We start from the raw sequence: 9,935 nt of genomic DNA on the forward strand, positions 1-9,935 counted from the left end.
TGAGTCATGCCATGTCAGCAAATGAAGGTCCCGAAAGATTTACTTCTTCAATGTCATAAAGTTTGAGTCTATTTGAGGAGCAGCTCTTCCCCAGTTGTATTTTAAGTGCCTTCCAAATATCTTCACTTCTTTGGCGCATTCAGAGATGTCTATCCACATACCTCTTCCCCACAGTCCTTGTCTCGATTTTTCCAATCATGTTCCTTCCAAGTCCCTGATTGTCCAGCCAAACCATTGGCCACAGCCCATGAATCAGTATACAGTCGCACATCTGTCCATTTCTCCTTCCAAGCAAAGTGAACTACTAAGTGCACTACTTGAAGTATTGCCCATTGGGAGGATTTCCCTCCACCAGCGTCCTTCAGGGAGGTCCCAGGAAGGGGCTGTAGTGCTGCCGCTGTCCACTTTCGAGTGGTGCCTGCATATTGCGCAGACCCATCTGTAAACCGGCCATGTATTTTCTCTTCCTCGGTCAACTGATCATGAGGAATTCCCCATGAGGCCATGGGTGCAGACTTGGAGACAGAAGGTAATGTGACAGGACTGGAGACCATGGGCATTTGGGCCACTCCTCATGCAATTTACTTGTGCCTTCAGGTCCTGCTTAGGCCTAATCTTTTATATACCACTTCCGTTTGATGATGGAGTGCTGCTGTCCATGTCCAACTTTATGACTCTCTGGGTCAGACAACACTGAGTTCGTAACGGGCAGCTCAGGCCACATGGTGACTTGGTGTCCCATGAGTAAGTGTGTTAAGGGTTTAGTCACTACTAAGGCCCAGTAACAAGCCAAAAGCTGTTTCTCAAAAGGAGAGTAGTTATCTTCAGAGAATGTCAGGGCTGTGCTCCAAACCCTAAGAGTCTGCACTGTGATTCATCAGAAAGGGCCTGCGAGACTCCAAATAGCATCTTTATCTGCCACTAACATATCAGGCACCATTGGATCAGCTGGATTGTATGGCCCAAGGGGCAGAGTGGTGTGCATGGCAGCTTGAACCTTTTGTAGAGCCTTCTCTAGTTTTGGGCCCCACTCAAAACTAACAGCTTTTCAAGTTACTTAATAAATAGGCTGGAGTAACATACCCAAGTAAGGAATATGTTGCCTCCAAAATCCAGAGAAGCATTGTGCCTCCTTTTTAGCTGTGAAAGGAGCCAGATGCAATAACTATTGCTTCACTCTAGGAGGAGTATCTTGCCATACCCCACACCACTAGACCCCTAGACATTTCACTGAGGTAGATGGTGCTTGAATTTTTGTGGTATTCATTTCTCACCCTCTAGCACACAAATGTTTTCTCAATAAGTTCAGAGTAACTGATAGTTCTTCCTTCCTAGTTCCATTCAGTATAATGTCATCAACGTAATGGACCAGTGTGACATCTTGTGGAAAGGAAAGGCTAGCAAAGTCCCTGCAGACTAAATTATGACAGGGCTGGAGAGTTGATGTAGCTCTGAGGTAGGCAACTGAAGGTACATTGCTGGCCTTGCCAGCTGAAGGCAAACTGCTTCTGACGGTGCTTTGAAACAGGTAAGGGGAAACAGGCATTAGCCAAATGAATAGCTACATATCAGGTACCAGCATATATGTTAATTTGTGCAAACAATGCGACTACATTGAGAACAGCAACTGCAGTTGGAGTCATCATCTGGTTAAGTTTTTGATAATCCACTATCATTCTCCAAGATCCATCTGTTTTTTGCATAACCTAATTAGGTGAGTTCAATGGGGATGTGGTGGGAAGCACTACCCCTGCATCCTTCAAGTCCTTGTTGGTGGCGGTAAGCTCTGCAAGCCCTGCAGGAATGTGGTTTTGCTTTTGTTTTAGTCTTTTCCTAGGTAGGCCTAGTTCTAATGGCTTCCAAGTGGCTTTTCCTACTACAATAGCTTGTACTCCATTTGTCAAGTATCCGATGTGAAAGTTCTGTCAGGTGCTGAGTATATCTAGTCCAATTATGCATTCCTGGAATGGAGAAATCACTACAGGATGGGTTTGGGGACCCACTGCATCTACTGTGAGATGGGCATGAGCTACAACTCCATTAACAACCTGACCTCCATATGCCCTCACTCTGACTGATGGGCCACAGTGACATTTTGGGCCCTCTGGATTCAGAGCCAGTATTCAGTAATCCCTTGAAAAATCTGATTATTTCCTTTTCTCCAATGAACAGCTACTCGTGTAAAAGGCCGTAGATCCCTTTGAGGAAGGCTTGGAGAGAGATTAACAGTATGCTTTTGACAGTGTATTGGAGTCCTTCCTCAAGGGGACCGGACCTCCCCTTCATTCAAGGGGTTGTGGGTCTTTCAACTCACTCAAGTCTGCGAGCTGACTGAGGGGCTGTGACTCTCTATTCTGGTGATTCTAGTTAGACTACTGTTCACATGACCTAGACTTCATCCTCTTGTACAGATCAAGTAAACATTTAGATTTCCTTTCTATTTCACTCCTAGGACACCATGACTAAGTAGCCTATGCCATAAGTCCATATGAGTCAGACTATTCTGATTACTGCTTTGACTCCATTCTGGAAACCATGCCCACTTTGTCTTTGTTGATCAAGTGTCACCACTGGGTGCCTTCTACCATGCAGTCCAATCAACCCCATTCTAGTTACCTGTCTTAATTCAGTTAGGGCAGTTTCCATTGTCAAATGTGACTTACATAAAATAGCAATCACAGCAGTCTTCAAGGATGCTGTGGCTCCCTTCACAAATGTGTTCCTCACAATTGTGGTAAAAGGGATGTCCTCTGGGCACTCCATGTGTGGGTCTGTAGGTCTAACCTGATGAATCCCCTCTAGCATGCAAATTTTCCTAAGCCTTTGGGTACTTCCTTCTGCAGTATACCAAGGCACGTCTGGTACTTCATCTTGATTTAGTGTGGGCTACTGCATAATCCTTGCTTCAGTGACCCAACCAAACAAACTATTAGATCATTTCCTAACTTCTCAAGATGAAACATTGAATGAAGAATCTGTGCTTTATGGGCCCTTATCAATAAACTCAGACTGATCCATCATTATATTCCTTGCACCATTATCCCACACCCTTAAATAGCTATTCCCATACATATTCCCCAAATTTCTGTTTGTACATATTAGAAAAGTCAAGTAGCTGTTTTGGAGTGTAGTGTAACCTCCTCCTGGGTCACATTTTGTACTTCACCTTTTGGGACTCACTGGGATTTATGTCAAAAATGTAGAAAGCTATCACCTTTCACCAGTACCTGATCTATTGGTGGTGATATTTGACAGATTTGTATTGCCACCTCATGCTATGGGTTGGTAGAGTCCTCTTTACTACTGGAAGCAGAGTCGTGAATATCTTTAAGACTAACCAAACTTGAGAAGCAATTTAGAAAACTTATCCTTACGATTTTGTTTCTCTAGAACCACTGTCAGTGCCAAATGTCTTGGGCTAGGTTCTGTAGAGAAACAAAACTTGTAAAGCATATAAATATATATCGAGAGAGGTTTATATCAAGGAAATGGCTCACACGGTTGTAGAGGCTGGAACATCCCAATTCCGTAGGTCAGGATAGAAACTTCTCCAGATTCATGTAGTCCTAGGGGCTGGTGAACATAAAATATAGTCTGAATAAATGGAGGGACATACTGTATTCTTAGATGGGCTGGATTAATATAATATAATAAAAATTCTAATCAGAATTCCTCCTTTTTTTAAATAAAAAATGATAAATTGTCCCACTCCTCCTCCCCTTGAGGGAGACCAATCAGGATAGGTTAGTGGATATGTGTGATGTTATTTTCAAATTAGAAGAGAAAAATGAGCATATAAAAGAAAAATTCTCATAATTTTATATCTACTCTCTTGGAATTAATATCAACAATTTAAAATAATTTGCATTTGGGAACATAGTTATGGATTTTCCTAAATCCAAAATTTTCCTAAAGACAAAATTTGTACTGTCTGTTTATTAAATAAGTCATTTTCAATATTTTTCTACTCGGGTATCTTGTCTCCCATTTAGTTAATAAATGACTGAGTACAGAGTTGATGATAAAGGTGTTTGCATTTATGCAGTAAATACTGAATGACCACCTTCCACATGTACACAACACTGTGCATGCACTGTAAGCCACAGAAATAAATGGACATGGTCCTTGCCTGGGGGGAACTTATAATTTAATGGAGGAACTGGATTTTCACATGAAGAAACTAATACAAGGGCTATGTGATCCCAGAGAAAGGAGTAATGTGATATGAAACGTTGGACTGGGATTTAAAAATAAGATTCTGACCAGATTCAGTAGGAGAATTAAATACACACAAAAGCAAGGAAATATGAAAAAGAATAGCCTGACTAACAGCTAAGTATTGTAAATAAATTATTGTATGGGTGCAGGAATGTAGAATGAAATACAGCGGAAGAGATAAGATGTGACCAAATCAAGGAGAAATTTGAATGCCATGCTTAAGAGCTAGTACTGACATACTGTTCATTTGGAAATGTTCATTTTTGTCAAGGACTCTGCAAAGTCTATAAAGTTGGGTGTTTGTGGATATTTGGGGTTGTGTGGAGTAACATAACTCAGTGCAGGCCCTGGGATGTTTCTGAAGACATTTCAATTTAGATTTGGTCATTTCAGTGCATTTTAAGAAATCTGCAATGAAAACTTCATCATGATAAAACTGGACTTACTATTTACTACTATTATCATTGTGTAGGTTTAAGCATACTGTCTTAGTCGTCTAGTGCTGCTCTAAACAGAAATACCACAAGTGGGTGGCTTTCACAAAGAGAAATTTATTTGCTCACATTCTAGTAGGCTAGAAGTCCAAATTCAGGGCTTCAGCTTCAGGGGAAGGCTTTCTCTCTCTGTCAGCTCTGGAGAAAGGTCCTCGTCACCATCAGTCTTCCTCTGGAGTAGGAGCTTCTCTGCTCAGGAACCTCGGGTCCAAAGGAGCGCTCTGCTTCTGATGTCTCTTTCTTGGTGGTATGAGGTCCCCAACTCTCTGCTTGCTTGCCTCCCTTTCCTTCTATCTCTTGAAAGATAAAAGGTGGTGCAGGCCACACCCCAGGGAAACTCCCTTTATGTTGGATCAGGGATGTGACCTGGGTAAGAGTGGTGTTACAATCCCACCCTAATCCTCTTTAACATAAAATTACAATCACAAAATGGAGGCCAACCACACAATTCTGGGAATCATGGCCCAGCCAAATTGATACACACATTTTGGGAGGGACATCATTCAAACCATGACACATAATGAAATTATATAAAAAGATAAAACGCATAGTACCGAAACAACGATGCAGTTTGATGAGAGAAAAACATGTTTCATTGAGTGTTTTACCTGTAATTAGCAATTACATTTTATAGATTCTAATATAGTATTTTTCTTATTTTAGACTTCTCACCAGCCACCACAGCTAGATGAAATTTAAGAAAGCCATGAAAAATAATTAAAGTTTTCCTAGTATCCAAAAGTATTTCTAAAGATTATTTTCCAGTCATTTCTGACAAGCAACAGATAGATCTTACATCCACCAAAAAAAAAAAGAAAAAAAATTCAGAAACCAAACCAGTTGCCGTCAAGTTGATTCGAGTTGGAAACCACCCTCAAAGGTAATGCTAATCTTAAAACAAACTCTTGAATGCTAAAGGAAATTCTTAATTTAAAGTCTTTCAGATACTATTTGAAAAACTGAACGTAGTTCATGTGAGAACCACTCAAGCAAAAACTTCGGAATGCTTCCCTAATGCATTGTTTCTGTACCTATGTGTTCTTGCAGTTACACAAATAAATATTCTTCTTTCTTCCCGGAAATAGGCTTAAATATTTCAACATACAGTTTGTGAGACAATTGGACCATTAAGATTAGGGTGACTAAATACTGTTCTTGTGGAGGAACCAATATCCAAATAAATTCACCGGGAGCTAAGTACACAATGAATATACGCCATGACAAGCAATACACCCTCTAGACAAAGCAGTTTATTGTGTGGCTTGTTCTAGTAATTTGTTCTGAGTCTTCGAATTCAGGAAAGGATTAGAACAAAAGCTTACTTATGTTTATAGTGTGGTCAGATTTGAAAGAAGTCCAGATAAATAATAAGTCTGGAGCACTGAAGCTGAAGTCAGAAAGTAGGCTGTTAGGCTGACTGTAGATTCCCAGACCATTCATGTTGCTATATTTCAGTCTCTCTTGCCTCTGAAGAAGAAACTCAAATTCCCACTTCTTCTTGACCCTCACGGATACTTGTGGAAAATTTAGATATAAGGAGGGTTTTGAGAGGTATCAGTATAGAAGACCGGATATAAATTCAATATATTGATCCTCAGATTAATTTGTATTGCTTCTATGAATCAACTTTATATTAAAACTTCATGTGAATCATCCATGGCATTAAGTACTGATATTTTTACCAGAATTATATATTTCCATGTTTAATTTTCTTTGTATACAGTTATTCAATACATGATTGTTTTTAGCTCAGATACGAAGGGAAGATTGGTTAGGATAATTTGTTTTGTTGCTGTGATCAAACCAGAACTCTAGAACAATGATCTGGCAACAATTGTCTTGTGGTTTCCATTTAAAGATGACCAGCTAGTGTGCATTTGACTTCTTTTTAACTCATATCCATGGGCATTTCTGAGAATATCTTATTTTTCCTGCCTTGTTTCTGACTTTTTGAATTCTTATTTAACATATACCTAACATTTCCACTGAAATTTCTCAATAATAATGAAGACCATTTAGTAAACTCTCACGACATGTTAAATGTTTGCTGTTGTTAGGTGTTATAGAGTTGATTTCCACTCATAGTGACCCCATGAGACAGAGTAGAACTGTCCTATAGGGTTTTCTAAGCTGTAATCTTTATGGGAGCAGATTGTCAGGTCTTTCTCCCACAGACCCACTGGGTGGGTGTGAACCGCTAACTTTTTGATTAGCAGCTGAGGGCTTAACCATCGTGCCACCGGGCCTCCTTGATGTTTACGGATATTGTTAATTTGTTGAAATGAGGAAGACCACACTCCAGAGGAATTGTGAAACATCTTTAAAAAAAACAAATAAAAAGACAGTTATTTAGAATTTTGAAGAATGTTGGAGTTTAGGTAAATTTAAACGAAGCAGTGTTTGATAGGATCAAAACTAAGCAGAGCTGTGTGTCAGGAGGTCAACATCTGGTCTGGGAAGTAGACCCAGCAACCTGTTTCTTTGGCACTACAAGGTTAGTATAAATTTGGAACTCCTTATCTGAAGCTCTGCAACTAGCTTGGGAATCAAGACTGCTTCTCTGGGTCAAAGTGAGAAGTCTCATTCTTACTGATATAATTCCAAGCAGCAAAATTTCTGATAGTCTATGATTTTAGAGAAGAAAGTTTCTTGGTTAAGAAAGCAGTACTCACTCAAACGAGAAGGTTGTTATGACACTTTAAAAATAGAGTGTGTCCTTGCGAGAAGTGTTGTTTCCTGGTGACTTGACAGCTGGCTTTATCTGTGTCTGCTATTCCAGCCTGATGAATGGCTAGGCAGATTTTTATCTATCTCTCTATCTATAGCTATGGCTATCTATCTGTCTTCTATCATCTATCTGTTTGACTTGCATGCCATCTTTTTTTCAACAAGTTTATTGAGGTATAACTGACATATAAGAAACTGCACATATTTAAAGTGTATAATTTTATAAATTTTGACTTAAGTATACACCTGGGACACCATCACTATAATCAAGATGATGGTAGACATATCCATCACTGCCCAAAGTTTCCTCATGCCTCTTTGTAATCCCTTCACCCCTTGCTCCCCACACCTGCTATCCTTAGGCAATCACTGAACCACTTTCTGTCACTGTGGATTACTTTGCATTTTATAGAGTTTTGTATACATGGAATCTTAAAATATGTACACTTTTTTTTATGTCTTCCTTCTTTCATTCAGCTTAATCAGAGATTCATCATGGTACTTGGGTATATCAATAGTGCATTCCTTTTAATTGAAGAGTAGTATGCCATTGAATGGATATATCATGATTTGCTTGTTAAGTTACCTGTGGATGGACATTTTCATTTCTTTCTAGATTTTGGCTATTACAAATAAAGCTACTGTGGAGATTCATATATAAGTCTTTGAATAGGCATGTTTTATTTTCTTTTGGGTAAATTCAGAAGACTGAATCATATGGTAAGTATATAACTTTTAAGAATTTGGCAAACAGTTTCTAAAGCAGTTGTACCATTTTATATTCCCATCGGTAATGTGTATGATGGATTCAGTTCTTCCATATTTTCACCAACACTGTATTGTCAATCTTTTTAATTTTAGCCATTTTAATATGTGTGTAGTGGTATCTCATAGTAGTTTTAATTTGTATTTCCCCAATCACTAATGATGTTGAGCATCTTTTAGTGTGCTTATTTTCCATCTGTGCATCTTTTATTTTTTTAAATTGGGTAGGTTGTTTACCATGATTGAGTTTTGAGAGTTCCTTGTATAATTCTGATACATGCCTATGTGTTTCAAATACTTTCTTGCAGTCTGTGACTTGGTTTTTCATTCTCTTTACAGTGTTTTTTTTTTTTTTTTTTAGTGTATATAAAGATCAAATCTTTATTTTTCCTTCAGCTTTAAAGCACCACCTACTTTTAAAAGTTAAATTAAAAATGATATTTTGGAAATGCACTTGTCGACTTGCTTAAGTGAATAGGTTTTGCTGTGTTATTCACGTCACATTTTACATTCATATGTTTGTCAGATTTATGGTGAATCTAAAAATTGAGGGACAAATGGATGTGTTAGTATGATTTTAAACACTCTCTAAATGCTGCTCTGGGCTTAACTTTTATTGCTTAATTGAGAGTGTACAATTATGCCAAGAATACAGTTCCAGAGAAGGAAAAGAAATATTTATTGTTTCAGGGGTAACTTTATTTCTGTTTGATATTACAGGAAGAAATGTGCATTTGTGAGGTCAAAAGTCAACAACAGCATTTGTTTTTTGCCAAATTATGAAAGGCCCCTCTGAAAGACACATGATTTAGTTGTCCTTATTGGGTTTTATTTATTTTAGGACCAATTTACTATTTCTAAATCGTCCATGAATTGTTATTAATTTGAAGATCCGATATACAGCATATACCAACAAAGGAAATACTCTTTCTTTGTTATTATGTGACCTTAAAAAAAAAAAAAAAAAATTGCCCCTCCATGAAACATGAGAATCTGGCACCTGCAGGTAAGGTTGGAAAAGTTTCCATGCTTCGTTAACACCTGTGCTATAAATTCAGGCTTTACAGTTTGAGAAAGTAATATTTCAAGTTGCAATAATCAGAAGAGTGTTTATTTTAATGGTTCCAAATGCTAGGCAGAAGACTGTTAGCGTTAATAAACATTCCCAAATGGCTTAAGAATGTCAGTAAAGTGATGTCAGTGTGGTTTGCACCTTAATGTGGGGATTGAGTTGGAATCCTGTCAAAAACCCAGTTCTGTCTTCAAGCCCGTATGCATTCTTCTTAATTTTCTGAGCTGTGAATTTGCATGCTGATGCACACAACTATGAAAGCAGGCATAGGAATTTGTGACCTTTTATTGACAGTGTTGGTTTCCCAGATTGAATGATGAGAGGGTCTCTCAGAATCTGAATAACTTTCTAGACCGGGACTCCGTCTAAATCCTTCAGTTAGTCCACAGGGATCCTGTCAAGGATCTTTACACGGTGATGACTAAGTGAAGACAAGTCTGGAATGCTACTTAAACCAAAACACCAAACCTGTTGCTGTTGAGTCAACTCTGATGCATAGTGACTCCGTGGGACAGAGTAGAACTGCCCCATAGGGTTTTATTGACTGTGATTTTTTATTGTACTTTAGGCGAAGGTTTACAGAACAAATAGTTTCTCATTAAACAGTCAGTACACATATTGTTTTATGACATTGGTTAACAACCCCATGACATGTCAAC

This window comes from Trichechus manatus, unplaced genomic scaffold (genome assembly GCF_000243295.1).
Source record: "Trichechus manatus latirostris isolate Lorelei unplaced genomic scaffold, TriManLat1.0 scaffold00215, whole genome shotgun sequence".
In the NCBI taxonomy this organism is placed as follows: domain Eukaryota; kingdom Metazoa; phylum Chordata; class Mammalia; order Sirenia; family Trichechidae; genus Trichechus; species Trichechus manatus.